General features: G+C 48.1%; 1 protein-coding gene across 3 annotated transcripts in view; it reads left to right on the forward strand.

Annotated features, from left to right (window-relative positions):
* The window catches only part of DSCAM (DS cell adhesion molecule), a 580,894-nt gene that overhangs the window by 386,880 nt on the left and 173,063 nt on the right, over positions 1-20,951 (forward strand). The window lies entirely within an intron of this gene.

Consider the following 20,951-nt stretch of genomic DNA (forward strand, 5'->3'; position numbering starts at 1 on the left):
CATTCAGGGCTGCTTGCTCCTATTGTGTTGGGGTGACATGAGAAGACGGTGGGGGACAAAGGATGTTTTATTCGCCTCTGCTCTGGCCATTTCTCTAATGCTTGCTAACCATCAAAGCCCTCTGTTTGACAAATGGCCTACATCCTAACACCATTCTGTGTGCCAGGCAGTGTCCTATGGCTTAGTCCCTCTCTGACACTAACAGCCTGGATTTATCATCGAGACTGCTCTCACTTCAGACTCCAGCAGTAATTGGAGTTCTCGAATGGCCTCTCCCCTTCTGCGTGGCCAGATCTAGGTTAAAGGTCACACAACCTCTTTGTGTTTGATAATTTGCTAGATCAACTTATGGAACTCAAAGCTGTACTCGGTGGCACTATCACAGAGGGTCCAAATGAACAAACAGCCAGACACACGGGACGTGTGACAACATCTACAAGAGTCCTAAGCACAAAGTTTAGGGGCTTCTTGTCCTTGTGGATTTAGGTATGTCCCTATCCCAGAACATCAATGTGGTCATCTGTTACGTGGCACTATTCCTGGGGAGGCAAGAAGAAATGTGTGCTCATTATACATAGGCAAGCATCAACAGGACAAAAACAAACAAAAAACCCACCCAAGTCCGACTTGAACCAATGAGCTTTAATGGGGTTACTTACAGAAATATGGGCAAAGGGCTACTTACAGGAGCAGAAATCACTCAGAGCCTGATTGGAGCTTCCTTGCCAAAGCCCACTTTAGCATGACAGACACTCGTGAAGCCGAAACACACTGCACAGCTTGCCAGCACCTCAGCAGGTCTGAGCCGCTTCTGGCCAGCTGGACCCACCAGTCCTTGTGAATCCGGTTGGCTTCAGGGACTTCCTGGAGGTGTTGAATTGTTTATCTCCTGAGCTTCCCTTCAGTGTGGAATGTTTTAACCATGACGTAGAGCAGCCTGAATGTTAAGAATCTTCCTTCCAAGATGGAGGAAGGTTTGACCTGAGAGAATATTGCCTCACTGCCAACCAGGAAGCTCCCGGAGTCTTACTGTCTGGAGCTTGTATCTAAGTTCCAGGACTATGATTTTATCACATCATGTGCCACATGTATGAACTTGAACTTCATCTACTTCACTTCTCAGATGTCAGGGCTCTAATCATAGGCCTGTTCTTTCTGGGGTGTACAGCCCATCCCTGGAAACTCGTTGGTCCCATCATGAGCCTTTCCGCAGCACAGACTCAGGCATGGCCGAAAAGGGATATTAGGGACACAGAAGGCAGTAACCCTAGACCCCCTGTTCAGATCTAGCCAATGGACAGCTAATTCTCCACGGTTGTGTGGAGAGTGGGGACTGACTCTGACATGAACTCTGGTGCCCCCAATTTGATCACTTCCCCTTGCTGGGGAAGCCTGGTAGCACTCAGAGGAAGGGGAAGCAGCCTACCAGGATGAGACCTGGTAGGCTGTGATCATATTGTGGAGGAGGGGAGGAGGTTCCCTTCCATCACAGACATAGAGTAGGGGAGTAGGGCAAAGAGGGAGGGAGGGTGGAATGGGATGGTTCAAGTGAGGGGATAACAATAGGGATGTAATGTGAATAAATTATGTTTTTTTAAAATCTGAAATTTAAAAAAACTAAATTTAAAAAACGGCACTGATAACTGAGGGAGTTCCAAAGGGTTTTGAAGCTATGTCCAGGAAACCAGGGTAAATGCCAGGTGCACTCTAACTGGGTCACATACCTGAATAGTTGATAATAAAATTTCAAACTCCTGCCACACAGTCCCTAAGGTAAAGGGCTTGAGGTAGATGAGTGAGCTCTCTCTTGGTGTCCCTCACTCAAACACAAGATCTCCGACCCTGTGAGCTAAATGGCCTTCTCTTCTTTATAGCATCTAATACCAGAGGCAGAGACAAAGAACTACACCTTCAGGGCTGACTCGCATGGGGAGGATGGGAGCTGCCCCCAGAATCACAAACGCTATGCTCTTCAGTGCTCTGTGGTGTGTGGGGGGGTGTGTGCACGCGCGTGCGTGCGTGCGTGCCTGCCTGTCTGTCTGTTTTCCAGTAACTGAAAACATCTAAATGCCGTTTCACAGCCTGTTCCACCGGGGCCTCTCCGTGTCTGTTGACTGTTTTCATGCTATGCGGCATCGGTCCACCATGTGATGTTTAGTGGTCTGTGTGTCCCACTGTATGCCTAGCCTAGGCAAGATATAGCCCCACCATTTGGCCCACAATGCATCTGGTCCTTTACAAGGCCCCAGCTGCCTGAACAGCAGAGCATCCTAAGTCCTAATGCTGGAAGAGAGGATGAACAGCATGCTTGCAAACCAAGGAGCCTAGAAACCTGCAGATGGCTCCCGTGATAAGGTGGCAGGGGTGGGGGAGTGGGTAGAGGGGCATGCGTGGTGATTTTAGGGAAGGAGCTCATAAGGGTGGAACCTGGGAACCCAGGAAGCACAGGCTCACAACCCAATCCCTTGCTCTTTTTCCATTCAAGCCCCGTGTGTTCCAAAGCAGCCCTTCTGTGGAGGCAGCGCTTAATTACTTCCGGCAGCCTCTGTGGGCAGAGGATGTCAATAATCTTTCCAATGTTCTCATTAGTGCTGAGGTTGGGGATGTCAGCCCCGGCCCAGCGCAGCTCAGCAGCCATCACTGAGCTGTCGCCTGGCACTTCAGGGGTGTCTTAATGTGTGTGCTGCCCTTTCCCTGATGAGCAGAGGAGATAAAGGAGACCATAGAGAGGCCGTCAGGGAATTCAGTGGAGAATGTAAAATGGCCGTGTGTTACGTTGCGTCAGTAGCCATCAATCAAAAATGTCCTCGTCCACTGTAAGTGCACAGTCTTAAAGCAATCACGGTGGACAATAGACGATACATCTGCCTGGCTTGAGACGGTTACCCCAGCTTACCACACGGACCACACATCTGCCCTGTCTCCATAGCTCTTTCTATTGCCAGCTAAAGGGGAAAACCTCTTCCTTTTCCAGTGTCTGAATCCACACCCTAGGTTTCTCTTTAAAACAGCAAAGCTTCTTCCCACTGTGAGATTTTTTTTTTCTAGACATGCCATAAGCCTGCAGGAAAAGGTGGCGGGGGGGGGGGGGGGGGCGTGCTAAGATGCTGTCGGGACCGAGCTTGCAGCACAGCCCATGAGCCCTCAGGTGTCTCAGTCAGGCTACAGGCCGCAGCACTAAGGAGACCCAGTCAAGTGCATAGGCCATCTTCACAGGGTTAAAGGTCAAGGTCACTGTGGGATTGGCAAAATAGACTGTGGTGGGGCTTAAAGCTCTAGGGACACCTCAGCTGCTTTTAGTGAGCTCCTCCACGGCCTTAAGTGTGTGACAGGACAGGGCTTTCTCCCCATGAGGCTGTGCTCAGCAACTGGGAAGTCACCCGTGTACGCCTTCCAGGCGTGAGGCTGCCCAGATGGGGCTGCACACCAGACCTGCAGTTCCCTGTTCTCCTCTGACTTCCTGGATCCAGCGCTTCTGTCCCACCTCCCCTGGGATCCCCAAGTCTGTATTCTGGGCTGCACAGAATACTCACAACTGAGCTGAAAGCAGAGATCCAGAGCCCATGTGACGCTGTACACAGAAGCTGGAAATAGTGTGTATCTGCTACCTCAGCACTGTAGTCTAGAGGCTCCTAAGACAAGAAGAGAGATGGGAGAATTCCTAGCAGCTGAACAGTTGGATAGCCTGGTCCGCATGCACGTAGGCACGTGCGTGTGTGTGCGCACACGCACACACACACACACACACACAAGGCCTGAAATACAAGGTTATTCCCTGACCTTCACAAGTATACTGTGGCAGATCACCCCAGTGTACATGGACATGAACAAACAAACACACAAACAGAGTTACACACATGCATGTTCACACACACATGCACACACGCACGCACACACACACACACACATAAGGGTTAATACCCCAGTGTATATGCAGATAAAAACACTTCACTCACACACACATTCTTTTTTTTTTTTTTAAAGATTAACTTAAGGCCACACATAGGGTGACCAACTGTCCCAGTTTTTATGGGATGCTCAGCTTTAACCCCGGCCTCCTAAGCCCAGGGACAGTAGGAAGTCAAGGAGCTGACATGTACTTTTTGTCTTTCCAGCCATGTGCGGCAGACTTCTACGTGTTTTCTAGCTTTAGGTCTTAGAGGTGCATGGACCAACCTTGACCATTATAACCCTGTATTTTTTAAGAGTAAAGAGACATTTCTTGACCCAGATGGACTTGGCCCAGGATCCTAAGATGCTGGACACTAACAGACATCAAAGACTGGCCAGGGACAGTGGCTCCAAGGTTATTCTCTCACACCGACACTGCTTAAAAGCAGGCTGTCATGGTATAGCACACAAATTGGAAGGAAGCGTTATTAAAACTTGGGGGAAAGTCGTAAATCAAGTAAAAGCAAGAGAAACTCCTTAGACTATGGGGTGTTTTCAAGGGAGGAAGTAAAGTGTTGAATTTACCCTTTTCAGTTTTACAGGGTCATGCCAAAAACTGGACAAAGGCCGCAGCATCTCTGTCCAGACTGATTAATTCTCTGGGCCGCTGTGAGCTGAGTCAGTGGTGGGTCCACACACTCACAGGGGTTAACAGAAGAGGTGACTGCGTGTCTTCCATGCCCTGTGCATCCAATTTGGAGCAGGTGGAGTCTGTCTCGACCCTGGAGGTTCTAACTGCTGCCATCTTTCTTGATTTCCTCCTCACATTCCTCTTTGTCTCAGAAGTGGTCTGGGGCGGTGTCTCCTAGGTGGGAGCCATTAGCTGTCAGGAGCCATCTTTTCTTCCAGCCCAGTCTTCTACAACTAGGTGCGTTAGAAGACAGACATCAGAAAGACAGTGGTGCCTTGCTTTCTGCCCTTGGCGTCACAGGCTGTGAGCCTCACCACTCTGCGTATAGGTAAAGAATACTATCGGGTGGGGGGCATCCCCTGGCGGGTAGACCACTATGGAAGCCTCAGGCTAACTGCCCAGGAAGCCCAGTAGCTGTTCCATTCTCAGAAGGAATGAGGTCATAGCCTAATAGCACACAACAACATCCCCAAATGCAAGACTTGCTCTCCTTAGGAATGAAATTAGGGCGTCAGCAGCATCCATGCAGCCTTGGTTTGAGGCCTTGCATTTTGTATCACCATTCCAATAAGCCTGCGTGGTGTTTATGTCAACCAATGTCACTGACGTCGCTAGAGTTGCCCTCTGCAGATTCTGTCACAGCTGCACCCTGATACTGCTGAGCCATTTGGGGGGGGGGTGTTAAGGGGGGAACATGATGCCTTTGGACACACAGACAGGAGTGTTAGTCGGGCTGGGGCAGGGTTCTCAGTGGCGCTCACATCTCTCTTCCTGAATGCCTGATGAGGTTTCCCTGACGCCAAGCAGCAGTGAGGAGCACTGTCTAACAGAGAGATAGGCAGGGCAGAACCCAGCCCTTCCGCTAGCAGTCACAGCAGGGCCATGCTTGCTCCCTTCCTTTAAACAAATCCTCTTTGGGCTTCAGCGGTTTTGTCCACATGTGTGCGTGGTGCGTTCTGGTTAGTCTCGCCCCCACCTCCCGTAATCTCAGTTTTTACAAATGCTGCTTTCGTGCACCCTGCCCCCTCACTTCAGGACAGAGACTGAGCTCTGTGACATGTTTGCAGCCCCTGACTGTGCATGGCTTTTACTACAGATAGGTGTTCAGGGATTTCTAGGCGGAGATGCCGCTGCTGCTTCTGGTCAGCTTGGGTCTAGGATGCCTTCAGCGGCCTCCACTCTCCTCCCCACCCCCACCCCCACTCCCACCCCCACTCCCACCCCCACTCCCACCCCCACCCCCACTCCCACCCCCACCCCCACCCCCACCCCCACCCCCACCCCCACTCCCACCCCCACTCCCACTCCCACTCCCACCCCCACCCCTCACTCCCACCCCCACTCCCATTCCTTTGGGGTTCATCTCCGAGGCCTCTTAGATCTGTGTCATAACAAATAAAGTGCAAAGCAGCACAGAGACTTAATGAGGACAAAGACAATCGTCCACTGTGTTGCAATTGAGGGTTTTAATAAGACCTGGACTGGAGCGTGTGTGATAGAGAAGGTCACAGCCACAGTGGGACAGTGGCCAGGTTTGCTGCAGGGTAGCAGGTTAGAAAGGGGCTCCTCGTGTCCTGTGACGGCCATCATCCTCTTCCTTGAGCTGAGCATCTTGCGGTTGGGGGATGGACTGACTACTGCATGATGGCAATGCAAGGTAGACCTTACAGAGCCCCTGCTCACCCCTCCTGCCATGCTGCCGGGTGTGTCACTATATCCTGCCACGCTGCCAGGTGTGTCACTATATCCTGCCACGCTGCCGGGTGTGTCACTATATCCTGCCACGCTGCCGGGTGTGTCGCTATATCCTGCCATGCTGTCGGGTGTGTCGCTATATCCTGCCACGCTGCCGGGTGTGTCACTATATACTGCCACGCTGCCGGGTGTGTCACTATATCCTGCCATGCTGCCGGGTGTGTCGCTATATCCTGCCACGCTGCCGGGTGTGTCACTATATCCTGCCACTGCCGGGTGTGTCACTATATCCTGCCACGCTGCCGGGTGTGTCGCTATATCCTGCCACGCTGCCGGGTGTGTCGCTATATCTAGGACCTGGTGGGGAAGTTGTGGTAGGAGGTAGCATATCCCGATGCGTCTTTCTTTCTTCACATCCCCCTTTTCTCCTGGTCCAGAGCCCTGGCTCTTCAGAGACCATAGGACAGAACACTGAAACAACATGTAAAAACAAGTCCTGAATATTTGCCATGTTGTAGCCAAGGGTCCCGAATAGTTGCTATGTTGTGGCCAAGGCTGGCTTCACAGCTGGCTTGGTGACCTGTGACTTCATGCACCGTGGTTGTCCTCTTATCATTTTTTAAAAATATATAATTTTGGACAGAGAGCTCCATGGCTGCATTTTGCATCTGCGGCTGTGACTTGCAGATGCTGTGTGAAATAAGCTTCGGAGGAAACACTAATCTCGTCCTATTTCGCAACCCAGAGCTGACTGTTCAGTGGAGTTTTTGAATCAGTTCTTTGAGATTTTGTACAGCATGTTTTGATCCTGCTCACCCCTTCAGCCAGCTTTGGTACCCATGAGGGAAACGGTGAAGGTGACGGTCCCCACTCTTTCCTCTTCGCTATCAAAAAAGAAAGAGTATACATGCACACACATAGGCATGGCAGAACACATCTGCATGTGTGTGTCTGTCTGCATGTAAATCGGTGTGTAAAACTAAATGTGTGGGTTTTTTTTTTTAATCCCAAATGTACAAAGCAAAAACCAAGGGACTAATCAGCCAGCTGTTCAGCCTGTCTTCTCCTGAGGACTTACTGTCCCCCACCTTTTCTTTCCCCCTCTAATTCTTCCCTTTTATGTGCAGGCGCACTCATGTGTGAATGCCAATGAACACATGCCACGCCGCACATGTAGACAGAGGTCAGAGGGCAGCCTCATGTGTTCTTTACATGCCATGCTGGCCAGCCCATGAGTTTCTGGGGATCCCCATGCCTCTGCCTTGCATGGTGCCACAGAAGTGCTGAGGTTGCAGGGGCTGTGCCACCACATCCGGCTCTTATGTTAGTGCTGGCGATCCAAATACAGTTCTCACACTTGCATGGCGAGGACTTTATCCACCAAGCCATCTCCCTGGACCAATTGCTTTGCTGAAAATACAAACACTTAATGACGTTCTTTTTTCTCTGTGCGTTATTCACTCGCTTCAATTCGATACCATGGGGCCAGGTTTCTACAGGAAGCGCTCTCTGAAGTTGGCAGGAACAAGTAGTTACTGTAGTGCAGACACCAGGTTGTGTCCAAGGCTCAGGTTTAGGCTGCACCACAGTGAGCTGGGAAGCCTAGAGCATGGGCAGTCCCAGCCCTCGGAGAATCAACTCAGGTGACTCTATGAAGATGGGGTGATAAGGACCCACCACCAGGGACACAGTGGGGGAGATGGAGCCTAAAGTGAACAGAGTCAGCGAGGGACCCCTGGGACCTATGCCATTCAGATGGGACATGCCCCTGCACCAGCAGCCCCACACTCTCAGCAGCATCAGGCAAGGAGCTCTCTAGTTCCACAGACCATAGTTTCTGTGGAGACCTTAGTGAGCTCTTTATATAACGAGGGCATTTTGGAATTACTTCTGGAGTTGTAGACGGAGTCAACTACTAACCACACAGAACACCTGCCTGCCTGGATGACTGAGTCTCCCCCCCACCCCTTATGCAGGAAATGCACCCCATTTTCCTCTTCCCACCATGCAATTATTTGTCCCTTGAATTTTTTTTAAAGGTGTCTCTTGGTTTAGTGCTGCTGAGATGACAATTTTGTATTTAAGAAAGTTCATCTCTAAAACCAGAGCACAGGAAAGCCTACTTTTTTTTCATTGAAGCAAAGCCGTAGCTAGCTGTCCTGTCCTTGTCATTTTTTTCTCTTTCTGGGAAATTTATATAGTCCAGTATTCTACTGCCAGTGTGCTCTGCCTTTGTGTCACTTGGAAAAGAAGAAAAAGGGAATCTACTAATCCTTCTCTTTACAAGCGCAACAAATAACCCTTTGGCACCAGGGAACTTAGAATCTGACACGCTGAAATGGGGCAGTCTTCTCTGCTGAAAGCCCTTTGAGACAGACTTTACAAGGCTGGCGAGGAGCCACAGAATCCATCGTAATTGCCTGCCTCTGCACTGACACGTGGCTGTTCTCTGTCTCTGAAGTCATTGACTGGGAGAGTTTAAAAGATTGACAATTAGGTGGTGAATGAGACGTGTCACATGCACTGTGGAATCCACCCTTCTTCAGAGAGAAATCGCTGCTCTCCCCTCTCTGACAGAAGTCAGTTGAACTGTCACCTTGTGTGGGGGCTGATATCACTGTCAGAGGCTCAGACAAGAAGGGCACGGGCATGCTATCACTTGAAAGGGCTAAGCTTCCAGAAGCTCATGGAAAGACATTTAATCTTCCCCAGGGGACTGTGCGTCCACCTCAGGTGGATGTCACTGAAGAACAGCCATGTTTTGTTTAAGACCATGCAAAGCCTGTAGGAGCTGAGTATCCACCACCCCAAGTGCTTGTGGAACAGAAGGATCTGGAAGCTCATTTGTTGGGATTGGGGATTCTCAGCCTTCTGGTTGGATTTGGATCAGGCATGGAAAGGAGTCTGTGGGCTGTGTGGTACCTTTGGGTACCATGTAAATTACTTCCTTCCTGGAGAGAAGGTACCAGATGTAAATCTCTCTTACTCGGTGGTGCATCGGAGAGCCTCTTCTTCCTTGCAGAGACCACGGAGACCAGCCCACCTGCAGGCTGGAGATCAGGACTCAAAAACCTTCTCCATCGTCTCTGCTGATTGCTGGCAGGCATGGGTGTCCCTGAAGCATCTGGCTGTCCCACAGCCCTGGCCTCGAAGCTCTCAGCTGAAGTCTGTGTATTGCTGCTTACAAAAAGGCTCCCATGAGTATGGGCTGGCCTAGATTTCACTCCCCTGACTTGGCCTGCTGCATCTGAGCTCATTTATTCTGAGTGTACACAGATTGTCCCTGGTGGGGCCAAGTGCACATGCAGAATTGTCTGCCGTTTGAAGTCCAGGATGAAATGCACTGCCCAAGAGTGCCAAATGTCTGCTCGTCATAGAAGCATCTAATATGGTTCTATCCTGTTGTCTTCCCTTCAGTTCTTTCCCTTCCTCTTCTTCATCACTTTTCCTTCTCAGTCCCATGTGTTCTCTCTCCTTTTAAAGCATTATTTAATACCCACTAAGCCCTTTAGTGCTGCAGCACATGGGCACAGGGCATCAGTTGGAGCATAGGTGTCCCTCCCGCCTGGCCTACATCCCTGAAGAAGCTGACTCCCCCTTCCCCAGCAGCCATCAGTTGCCAATAGCTCCTCACACAGGGGTGGGACTTCATGAGTCTCTCCCCCGTCCATGGTGGGGGGTTGCTGACTTCATCATCTTGTGCAATTGCCTTTTTGTTTTGTTTTCTTTTTTGTTTTTTTTTAATTTTTATTAATTTGTTCAGATTACAACTCAATTGTTATCCCATCACTTGTATCCTCCTGTTCCTCCCTCCCTCCGCTTTTACCCTATTCCCTTTCCCCTAGGTCTATGACCGAGGGGGACCTCCTTCCCCTCTGTATGGTCATGGGCTATTAAATCTCATCTTGGCAGCCTGCCTATTCTTTCTTTGAGTGCCACTGGGTCTCCCCACCAAGAAGAGGTGGTCAAATATGGGCACCAGAGTTCATGTCAGAGTCAGTGCCCGCTCTCCACATAACTGTGGAGAATGTCCTGACCATTGGTTAGATCAGAGTAGGGTTTGATGTTTACTACTTGTGTTGTCCTTGGTTAGTACAATAGTTTGATCAGACCTGCCTGGGCCCAATACTCTTGTCAGTCACAGCTACCTTAAGTCCATGTGCGCAACTGCTCTGTCATGTTTGGCAGGTTCGGTTTCACAGCAGACATCCACTCCCCCCACCCCCACCCCCACCCCCCTGGCTCTCAAACTCTCTCTGTTCCTTGGTCCATGAGCCATGGAGGTAGGTGTGATACCGACGTCTCGTTTAGAGCTGAGCATCTTACTGTCTCTTATTCTCTGTGTACTGGCCAGTTGTAGGTCACCGTGTTAATAACCATCTTCTGAAAAAAGAAGCTTCCCTGGTGAGGGTTGAGGGATGCGTTGCCTATGGGGATAGAGTTAAGAACTGAGGCGACAACTTATGACCAAGACTTTCCTGTAGGTTTCTGACCTAGGCAGCCACTGATTTTTGCCCCAGTTAATAGTACAAGAAAAGGCTCAAGTATCTCACCATGTGGTCATGACAGATTCCTACCACAGAGAACACACATAGCTTCAGACATATGAGCAAATAGATGTTGAGATCTGGATTTCGTTGTTGTTGTTGTTGTTGTTGTTGTTGTTGTTGTTGTTGTCATTGTTGTTGCTGCTGCTGCAATCAAACACCAAACCTTATGAATTCCATGGAAAAGCTCCTTCACTGTCAATGGCCCTTGAGGGCTGACCTCTGCTTTCTACCTTTGGCGAGGCTCCATGATTAAAGCGTTCAGAAAGAGCAGCAGGTGGATTTAGGCAATAGTGCTTATAGCCTTGATTATAGGTGTCGACGTAACATTCTGCAAGCTAAATGTGAAATAAATGGCTGTGTGTTTGCAAGCCTGGCCCTTTTCTGTCTTGTGTTTCCCCACTTTATAAGAATGTTCTTTATGGGATCCAGGACAGATGGTTAACAAACACTGGGGGCCAAGTTGAGGTTGCTAACTTGGGTCTCACCTGTCTTGATTCTCTGGCCAAGGTCTGGCCCTCATCCATGTCATGATGCCCTGCAGGACTGAAGGCCCCCACAGAAATGTACCACCATGGTCAGAGAGAGGCTCAAAATGTAGACCTCACAGGCTTTGCTCTCGAGAGCATCTTAGTGGACCATGAGATCCTCCCAGAACTACCATTGTTACATCCGCACATAAGCAGAGCTGGGGTGTGATTTTTATGCGTAAGGCATATGGCTACAATCAGCACAGAACAGCCAAGTGCTCTTGAGCTCACAGAGGCCAATTACACGGAGACCGAGAATTTGCTCAGTTCTAAGCATTAGGTGGAGAGAAGAAACTGAAGCTCAGGACAGGATAGAACTTGGGGTTCACACAACGCCCACCCTCATTCACGTTGTACTGTCAGAGAAAATAGCTCAGAATGTCGCCCAGGGTACAGAGGCAGAAGTCGTGGAAAACGGAACTGTATTGTTTTCTCCCTGAAGATGTGCCGATCGGAGGACCTGGACCACATGATTACTGGAGAGCAAAAGAGAAAAGTGATGGTGAGCCAGATGAAGCACATCACTGCCGTAGGGATGGGAGTCTCTGCCACGGCGCCCATCTGTCCTTTCTCTCAAAAGTTCCACGGCCAGCCACGTGTGTGAGGTGTGAGAACCAAACCACACATGGCCAAACATCCACCATTTACCTTGCTAACTGCTTATCAGATGAAGCCACGTCAAGACCATGCCGGTCCAAAGCCCGCCTTCTTTATAACTTCCTCGGCCCAAGTAGGATGGTTTGATATTGTCTTTACTCAGAATGCCACTCCTACCAAAAGGAAAAAAGCAGAACTCTAAAAATCAGCGGTGAATAAAATAGGCAGCCGTTATTACACTAGTACAGCGTCATACGAACACGCGTGTGTTTGGAGCCATATGCTCTGCAGGTGGGCTTGGGGCAAAGATTGCTTTGTATTACTCTTTATTGGCACAACCTTCTGAGGAAAAGGCGGGAGGAGGAGTGTGAGGAGTAGACAGACTAGGGTCCTGTAGCTCACAAAGCAGCCAAAGAGAGGCACAGTGAAATACATGGTCCTCCAAGGCTACCAGACCCCAATGTGCCTAACGCGTCTTACCAAGTGAGGACTCTGGGAGTGCCAGGAGATGAACTGGTGCTACACCACACGAAGGGCTGTTTTAACGGTCAACTTGACATGATGTAGGATCTGGGACGAGGATCTCAGCGAGCATCCTAGTTGACCGTCCGCTGCTGGGATACGCACGATGGCTAGAGGCAGCTTGAGGAAAAACGTGTCTGGCTGACACTTCCACAGCACACTCCTTCACTGAGGCAGGAAATGATGCAGAGGCCATGGCGCCATGCTGCTTTCTGGCTTGTTCCTTCAGCGTGCTTTCACACGGAACCACCTGACCACAAATGGCAACATCCTCAGAGAATCGGGACCACCCACGTCAACAAGAAATCAAGAAAATGCCCATGGACTTGTCCACCGGCTAGTCGGACAGAGAAAACTAACTCCTCAAACGAGGTTCTCTCTTCTGACATGATTCTGATTTGGTGTCAAGTTGACCAAAAAACAAAACAAACAAACAAAACCCAACCAACCAAATGAACAAACAAAACCCCTAAGCAGTACACCAAGAGATTGTCTAGATCAGCTTGGGCTGTGGCCATGTCTGCAGGGATGGTCTGGGTTGCCTTAACTGCTGTGGACATACTCAGCAGCCTGGAGTAGGTTGGCAGTGCTCCGTGGCTTTGAGCCCTGTCTGTAGGAGCAGAGGAGGAGCTATCTGGGAGCTAAATGTGTGTGCGTTCATCCATTTGCTTTTCACTGTGGGTGTCATTACCTGCGTGAATTCCTGCCTTGACTTTTCTACATGGATGGTGTGCAACCTGAAATATGAAAGGAAAACAAAACAAAACAAAACCAACTCCACCCCCCAAAAGCTGCTTTAAGTTTATCTAGGGTTAGTGGCAGTTTCCCCATGTAAGTGTGTGTGCATGTTGGTGCTCGTGGGGAGTCATGCAGCCACACAGAGAGCTATGATGTCACCACACAGAGAGCTATGATGTCACCACACAGAGAGCTATGATGTCCAGGCCTTCAGCACAGTCTGAGAGGCAGGAATTAAGGTGACAGTGACAGGATCAGAGGGGCAGAAATGCACATTGTCACATAGAATCATCATGCAGTATCTTCACACGAGTGAAAAACTGGGGGCGTACTGCAAGAAGTGCTGCATTAAGTGTGTTTCCCATAAGTCCAGGGGACATTGGCAGAACTGATCATAATTGTCTCCAAGTGCTGGCATTGAGTTTTCTTCTCAAACTGAAGTATTTCCGTTTAAGGATTTTAGAGACCTCCCATTCTTCTTAGTAGAGAGGAATATTTAAAATATTACTTTGGAGTTAAAAATTAATGTGATCATTTATTTTTGTCTCCTTCTCCCCTAACTTTCAGTCCCGCACACAAACCTTATTATTCCATCTGGTGAATTCTAGCAACTCTGAGTAAGTACTTTAATGGGATTTTGATTAATGTTTGCTCCCATTTTTAAACAGCTCGTTTTTCATCTTAACTTTGTTCGTTTTGTATTAAGCCGCATTTATAAATTACATACATTTGATTTCCGCCTCAAGTTCTCCAGTCATCTGGCTTGCAGAAGCTTTCTGATCATCCCCAACAAGATTTGTAAAGAAAACAAATGTAGGAATATGTCTGGGGCTCCCGTCACCTCTTCAGGGCTGTGTGGTGCAAGCTCCGGCCTCGGCTCTCATACGTAAAGGCCACCTCCACCCTTGTAGGAACAGCTGCTCCCAGAGCCACTGAAGGAGTGAGTGAGAGAGCAAACCACATAGAAAAATAAAACACAAAAATAACAACAGCAAAAACACCACCCAGGAATGCCAGCGCTCGGGGAGAGCCGCTGAGGTTCGCCTAGGTGCTTGTTGAAGAGACTTCCAGAGCCCAAAGGAGCAGGGATGTGGATCTGGTCATGCTGGTAAAGGGCTGAATGGGACGAGGGGAGAGTGAGAAACTTGTAGGCTCTCACTCTCTTTAGAGTTGCCCCTCATGGACCCTATCAACTTCTTATCTTCACGGTCAGATCTGCCCCGCCGTGCCTGTGGCAGGGAATCCGGGTGTGAGCTGCACTCAGAGTCTTCTCCATAGCAGCATCTGCTCTTTATGGAGATGGGTTTTCTAGACCCGAACTGTGCAAGTTCATCCTGCGGAAATGTTTCCTGCTCCTGCAAGCCTCCTACGGCCTCCCTGCCGCACATATGCACACACACACAGACACACACACACAGACACAAAGAGACACACACACAGATGCACACACACAGACACAAAGAGACACACATACAGATGCACAGGCATGCACATATATACATACACACATAAACATACCAAGATATGCATATATGTGTACACACACATATAAACATACACATATACACACATGGAGACATACACACACATATATACATATTCATAGACATGCATATCTCTCACACACATACATACACACACACACACACACACACACACACACACACACTCATCAGAACCTCAAAGCCACAGACTACAGATGCTATAGTCAGGAAAGGACTAAAAATCTAGGTGCTTTGAGAAAGTGCAGCCCTGATGTACTGGCCCAGTGAAACAACAAGGGTTAATTATAAGACTATAGACCAGTGGTTCTCAGCCTTCCTAACGCTGCAACCTTTAATACAAGGTTTTCACGTTGTGCTGACCCCCCCCCCCAATCATAAGACTACTTTCATTGCTACTACATAACTGTAATTTTGCTGCTGCTATAATACAAACAGGCTTGGAGACAGAGGCTTACCGAAGGGGTTGCCACTCACGAGTTGAGAACCACAGCCGTAGCCCAATGCTTAGGCCACACCTGTAACTACCAACAGGAACAGACAGCGCAGCGGCAGCTGTGAGATGTCCAGAGACTTGGAAATTAAATAGATAAAGTTCTAAACAACCCCAAGGGTTAAAGCAGAAGTCCCACAGGAACTAAATGTGTTCCATGCTCAGTAAAAATTAAAATACAACTAATTAAAATCTGGGAGGAGGGGGTCCAGGAGCAGTTGTACTTAAAATGGAATTTAAGGAAAATAAATAAATGCATTCAAATAAAAAAGAATCTCAAATTTAAAAAAAAAAAAGAACTAAATCTCTACTTTAGGAAATTAGAGACAGAAATGGAAAATGAGGGAAACATCACTCCTGCTGACCCAAGGGCGGATGCCTGAGCTACACTGTCAACAGATTTCATTATTCAGATGAAATAATTCAACATTCAAGGTCAAGTTAGAAGAAATAAATAAACATAAGGTCATATATATTAAAGAGATTAAAAATCATTTAAAAATAAGAATACATCATATCTAGATTGCTTCCCTATTAAATTATACACACCATTTAGGAAAGAACTCAGACCATTATTCTACACTCACTAAAATACATTCTTATGTGGATATGTATGTGTGCGTGCGTGTGTGGTGTCTGTGTGAGTATGCATGTGTGGTATGTGTGTGTATGTGTATGAGTGTGCATGTGTGATGTGTGTATGAGTGTGTATGTATGTGCATGTGTGTATGTGTGTATGTATATGTGTATGAGTGTGCATGTGTGATGTGTGTGTATGAGTGTATGTGTGTATGTATGTGCATGTGTGTATGTGTGCATATGTGGTGTGTGAGTGTGCATGTGTTGTGTGTGTCTGAGTGTGTATGACTGTGTATGAGTAACTATGTATATGTGTGTGAGTCTGCATATGTGGTGTGTGTATGAGTGTGCATGTGTGGTGTGTGTGTATGTGTGAGTGTGCAATGTGAGGTGTGTGTGTATAAATGCATGTGTGTATGTGTGTACACTTATGTGTGTAAGTTTGCATGTATGGTGTGTGTATGAGTGTATGTGTGTGTTGTTATGCTTGGAAGGTGGAAGACCGTTTCAAGGCAGAGTCACTAGCTCGCCAGTCTGAGGCCATCCTGGGCTATGTGAGACCCCGTCTCAAAACTCAGCATAAATAGTAAATAAGTCTCCTTGGTATCAATTTCCTCACACTTATGTAGTCCAGCTATGTAAGAAAAATCAAAGCTAACATAGCACTTAACATCCAGGAGCTAAATGGTTTTCTCTCAAGATCAAGATTGTGGCGAGGAGGGGCAAGGGCCCTCTCACCATTTTGGTTCTGCCGGGAGTGGTACCTGCTGCAGTGGATGACAGAGCACAGTGGCACCTGCTGCAGTGGATGACAGAGCACAGTGGCACCTGCTGCAGTGGATGACAGAGCACAGTGGCACCTGCTGCAGTGGATGGCAGAGCGCAGTGGCACCAGCTGCAGTGGATGGCAGAGCGCAGTGGCACCTGCTGCAGTGGATGGCAGAGCGCAGTGGCACCTGCTGCAGTGGATGACAGAGCGCAGTGGCACCTGCTGCAGTGGATGACAGAGCGCAGTGGCACCTGCTGCAGTGGATGACAGAGCGCAGTGGCACCAGCTGCAGTGGATGGCAGAGCGCAGTGGCACCTGCTGCAGTGGATGGCAGAGCACAGTGGCACCTGCTGCAGTGGATGACAGAGCGCAGTGGCACCAGCTGCAGTGGATGGCAGAGCGCAGTGGCACCTGCTGCAGTGGATGGCAGAGCGCAGTGGCACCTGCTGCAGTGGATGACAGAGCGCAGCCAGATCAGAAGTAGACGCATTGCAATAAGAAGGTGACATAGTCTGTACACACATGTGCTGTTAACTGTCGGAGGAGCAAACTTCGCAGTGTATCAAGTCTCCTTCTAAGCTCGTGTTGCTGGCTTCTGGACTCCAGGACATGAAGCTAATATAAAACTGTGTACACACTTTCCTGTGTGCTGCCTATGAGCAGTGGAGACTTGAAATAAAAAAGTGCCAAATTATTTATAATTATGCCCCCCTAAAAAAGTGCCAGGTAAATTTTTTCTAGATAAAAATTGAGCAAAGCTCTATGGGCCTATGTCTGAGGAGCCATGGACACTGAGGAGAGCCTGAGTGCATGGAGAAGTGTCTCCTGGTGAGGAGTCAGAAGGCTTAGCAACACCAGCACGTCGGCATTTCTCAATTTGATTGATGAACTCAGTACAAATCAGCACGGTTGCAAATTGTTCTATAGAAAACCAACAGAATGGTTGGTTATAAAGAGCAAAACTTGTAGCTCATACCAGAAATCTATTGCAATGGAAACTGCCTTTCTGGAAGCTTCTGTTCTTCAAATTGTTTATGTCCAGTGTCTTCTGGAATGAGGTTTCAGAATGGTGGCACCTTAGCTTATCGCAATGTGTAGGACCTGAGCAATGACCCCCGACCTTGAAAGGAAGTCCTAAGCCAACAAATTCCAAGATGTTTTTCAAATAAGAGCATTTATGTAAAACTCGCCCTGGGGAGGCTGAAGCACGCCAGTGATGTTCTGCCTCAGGCCGCATTTTCTTTCCAGTGGACTCATTTGCTGCAGCCTGGAGTGTCCAGGTCTTTGTGAATGAAGCAGGACCATTTATTGCTTGCAGGTGTCTCCGTTCATCTCTTGCCTTTTTTATCTTATAAACCAAATATGATATCCTGTATTGTCTCAATATGAGGTATCTTCTGATCCCTGGTGCCTGCCTAAGGAGTGAGATGGGATCCCCTAAAGATGCTCCAAGAGGCTGTGTCAGGTGCTAGGGAAGAGGACTTTGTGTGGTGATGAGTCTTAGACATGACGTAGATGTTGTCCATCAGATGGCGGGCGTCGAGCGGATGACAGGGATGAACAGAGGTTGAGACAGGAAGAGGAAGACACGAACAGGAAGAGAATTACACATGTGTATTTGTAGACGCAGAGATGTTTAGCATGCGCGGCCACTGTCAGGGGGAGTCGTGCCCTTCAGGTGTTTGGCTTATCTGAGTTCCTTTGGACTGGGTATTCTCAGTGTTCATCAACAAGTACCCTGAGCAAGTAGTGAGCTTGTGAGATGAGTGTGTTACACACATGTACATCACAATGAGCACAGGCCTGCTTAAGAAAGCACATGTGTCAGGAGCTGCATTTGCGATTCAATAACCCAGCTGAGGGCCAAGGGTTCAACGCAAGAGCCTGCGGAAAGCTTTTCACATTCACACCCGCACTAGAAAATATAAAAGAAATTTTTAATTTTTTATTTGTGATAATTCAAACTCAAAATTAAGATGTTATTGCTGATTATGGCTGTCTGCCCATTTATTGGTGGAATTAATAACAGTGTGGTAGCTCACTCTGATGCAGGCTGCCTTTCCCGAGTGGTCTCCCCCATCACGGGGGCTCTCCTACGTATACCCTGTCTATGTCCTGACACCATATGCATCTAATACAGGGAGGCTGCAACACTTCAACACTTTACCGCAAGGCAGCTGTAATTGTTTCCACAGAGGATCAATTCTCTTTTTTTCCTTTCTTCTTAACATGCTCATAAAATGGTTGACTGAGTGCACACTGCCAGAGGCTGTTAAATATGTATCTGTCCATAACACCAGATTTTTGTTACTTAACCAATCTTGTTTATTCGTGCTAATTTATGCATTGGCTATAGCCAATTAGTTAATGAAAGGATGTAACAGCCTCAATTTCCTGAGAGAGAGAAAAATTGAGTGGATCATAGGATATTCAGAGAGTTTAGATTGTCTTTTTCAGCTAAAATTACCTCCCTAATTTTTGGCGCTTAGCCACGGGTTTCTCTCCTCCCTGTCACAGCTGTTGCTATCCGCAGCCTTAGCTTAGCTTGAGCCTTCCTTTTCCTCTGCCCCGCCCCCACCCATGGCATCCATTCCCAGGGGTCCTCGCCCATGTGCGAGAGGAGGGGTACTGTGGAGCCTGCACCCTTCTTGAGGGTGGCAACACTTGTACCATCATCAGCCTGTTGTGTCCTGCTGTCTTGATTGAAGAATGTGAGGAAAGGTATAACACACATGCGGGGAAGATGGCTCAGTGAGTAAATCACTTGCTTTGCAAATATAAGGACCTGGGTCCCTAGGATCCATCAAAGGGCATAGACGGATATATCTGTAACCCTCACGCTTCCAAAGAGAGATGGGAGTCTGAGGCAGGAGAATCTCTTGAACCTTGAGGGAGCGTCAATCAGCCTGGTATGCACAGGGGAACATAGGAGTGTGTGTGTGTGTGTGTGTGTGTGTGTGTGTGTGTGTGTGTGTGTGTGTACACAAACCATACAAACAAAATTCAGCTTGCTGTTTGCACCTTACGCGGAGATGTGGCTGACTAAGGGCAGAATAGTTAACGTTCCCAAACAGTGCCTTGCCCCTCTAAAACTGCACCCCAGTTTGATAAGGGACAGTTTTTTTTACCATTTTTTAATTAATTTGTTCATATTACATCTTGATTGTTAGCCCTTCCCCTGTTTCCTCCCATTCTTCCCTCCCTCCCACTTCCCCCCTTCTCCCCTCCCCTATGTCTGTGATTGAGGGAGACCTCCTCCCCCTATATATGCTCTAAGATTATCGAGTCTCTTCTTGGTAACTTGCTATCCTTCCTCTGAGTGCCACCAGGCCTCCCCATCCAGGGGACATGGTCAGAAAAGGGGCACCAGAGTTCATGTGAGTGGAGAGTGAGATCTGACTCTCACAAGGGACAGTTTTTAAAAATGAGCTGCTGCATGAGATGGAAACAGTACCCAGAGCCTCCCCTTTCGGGACTGTATTAAAACTTAATACTGATTGCATTTAAAATTGAATGATGCATTTTTGTCCTTCTTGTAAATGACTTTTTCACACATGTGTGGTTCTGAAACACTCATTCACTTTTGGAAAACAGTGGTAATCCATTTAGCTATGTGACTGTTCTAAACAGTGACATAATCCCGTTATACACTATTTTCTTGAGTCACATTTTTGGCACCGCCATTAAAGTCACCCAGAAGAAGCATTTAAATATCAGGAAGATGGGTTAAGCATATGGCGAAGGAGTGTGTTTCCCCAAATCTGACAGTAGCTCTGCATTTTTAATTTTATCACTGGCACTGAGTACAATCCGTTGTTTTCTCTGAAGTGAAAACATAACTTCTTCATTTTGAGGGGATCCCCCACCCCCGAATATAGTTTGTCACATTTTCTTGATTCAAAAATGTGTCCCATGGAAAAACATGGCATCTGGCTCCAATCTTTTCTCCCAAGGGGGACTTTTCTTTTGTATTCAACACATGAATGATTTGTGTTTTCTCACGTTGACACTATGGAGGCTGAAAAGGTTAAAAGCTGAATAAACCATAGAGAGTTTTACTAGCTCATCAAGGGCATGCTTCAGCAAAGCTGGCGTATTCCTCTGCTTATTTTATTTAAGGATGTGTTTTTATTGCTTTTAATTATGTGTGTATGTTTATTTTTGGGTTTATACACTGGTGTCTGTTGAGGCCAGAGACACCACGGAAGCCCTGGAGGTGGAGTTAGAGCCCGCTGCAGGCTGCCTGCCGTGGGTGCTGGGAACCACACTTGGGTCCCCTGCAAGAGCAGCAAATGCCGCTACTTGCTCAGTCATCTCTCCGTTCCCATCACTTGTTTTACATGTAAGTCTGGTCATGAAGAACACAGCATGGCAGCTGGTACCTCGGCAGCCCCTGA

This window comes from Acomys minous, assembly GCF_964271855.1.
Source record: "Acomys minous genome assembly, chromosome: 11".
NCBI classification, from domain to species: Eukaryota; Metazoa; Chordata; class Mammalia; order Rodentia; family Muridae; genus Acomys; species Acomys minous.